Below are 2028 nucleotides of genomic sequence, written 5' to 3'. Positions count from 1 at the left end.
ACTGCCAATAACAGGTAATGTCAGCTGAATGACGTATGACTTAATAAGCCATTTTTAAACTGCATCTTAAAATAAGACTTTGGAAGCTGAGAAGGTAAGCAATAGTTCATCTCTGTAAGTCCCATAGAAGGGCTTTTAAAGTATTGTTATGTGGGCTTTAAGGGCTGCCAGTGTTATTTTCTCACTCTCATTTACACTTCCTCAAAACAAAGGTCACTCTTATGCTTCCTTTTAGAACGTGACAAATTAATAATGCACAGAAACCTGCTCAGCAGTTTTTGTTGCACTGGGACCCCTCATGGGGCAAGCTGTGGGTTAGAAAGGGGTATTCCCAGATGTGTACGGTGTACACTATATGTGCATAATGAGAGAAACATACCTTTGTTTGCCCTTGATGGACTTCTGGTGGAGGATGTGTGAACATAGGAGTAAAAAGACATGAAATTAATTTTATTAATATTATTATTAATATTATTGTTTCCTGGTATGTGATTGTTTCTTATTTACTTATTTAGATATTTATGTACTTATTTATATATATGTATATGCTTTATTTGAATTGCTTATTTTGGTAGGACTTAATTGTTTAAATATGAAATGACAGTCATTTAAAAGTACTGTGCACCAGATTGAATATCAAAAAAATTATTTCCAATTTTTTTTAAACTGGTTTTCCAAATATTCTTACATTTTTTGATCAAACTGGTAATCCCATCCTAAACCCAGGTACATGTCTTGTTTTATTTTACGTTGTCGTGTGCAGGGTGGCGATGAAGAGTTCAGAACTGCTGTTTCTCTACGGCCAGTTGGACCCTCGTGTTCGGCATCTGGTGTTCAGTGTGCGGTGCTGGGCTCGGGCTCATAGTATCACAAGCAGTATTCCAGGAGCATGGATCACCAACTTCTCTTTAACGGTCATGGTAGTGTTCTTTCTACAACAGAGGAATCCTCCCATACTGCCCACACTGGACCGACTGAAGGAGCTGGCAGGTATACACAATTGTCCTTTACAGCCATGCTTTTCTGCAGTTTCTTGTCTATTGTACTACACTGCCATACAAAGGCAAAGGACAGTAACTACACATTTGGTCAAAACTGAGTTATGACTGAAACAGGATCTCTTAGATTATGTTCTGTCCTGTGACAGATGAGTTTGGCTCAGAAATCAAAGTGTAAAAAATAATAATAAATAAAAACAGAACTCAATTAAAAAATCAAAAAGCGATTTTTTTCTCTGCTCCAGTGTTGCTTTTAAAAATAAATAGCACAACCATTTACAAGAGTGATAATAATAAATGTTTTTTAGTATCAAATCAACATATTAGAATGGTTTCTGAACAATCATGTGACCCTAAAACCTAGAGTAATGGTTGATAAAAATTCAGCTTTTCCTTTATGTAAATAAATTGCATTCTAAAATATATTAAAATTAGGGATGCACCGATACTGGTATCGGTATCGGGCCCGATACTGAGCTCCTGTACTCCTACTTGTTCAAATGTCCCGATACCAAATGCCGATACCACACAGCATGTGATAAGTGCCATATTCAGACAAAAAGACACCGACATCAGACAGCAGAATGGAGAGATTAAAGATGTCTACGAAGTATATGTATGCAATGAATATAAAACATTCAGTATTAATGCCTGTATAGCTGATTTGCGCCAGCTGGTAAGCAAATCACTCTGAGTGGATTGAGCGCGCGGCGGCGCAGATGCGCGAGCTTGTCGAGTGAATATCCCTTTCTCAAAGACATCACTGGAAAGTTTGTAGTTCGGTCGGATATGTCAAAAAGAAGTAAGTAAAACAATGCACAAGTTACTTAATGGTAGGGAGAGAGAGAGCGCACTTCTGTTGTGTGATATTTATTGATGTTCGCTCACTTAGCACACATCATTTGGATTAAAACTAAATCGTAAATATAAGACAATTTATAGGGGCATTCACTATAAACGTCATTTATTTTCACCCTTAAGCATACACGACTTTCAGGCAAAAGTGAAACTAACAGCCTGTGTGAAATGC

Source organism: Sinocyclocheilus grahami, unplaced genomic scaffold (genome assembly GCF_001515645.1).
Source record: "Sinocyclocheilus grahami isolate Dianchi unplaced genomic scaffold, SAMN03320097.WGS_v1.1 scaffold59.1, whole genome shotgun sequence".
NCBI classification, from domain to species: Eukaryota; Metazoa; Chordata; class Actinopteri; order Cypriniformes; family Cyprinidae; genus Sinocyclocheilus; species Sinocyclocheilus grahami.
Note: the sequence above shows the minus strand (reverse complement) of the source record.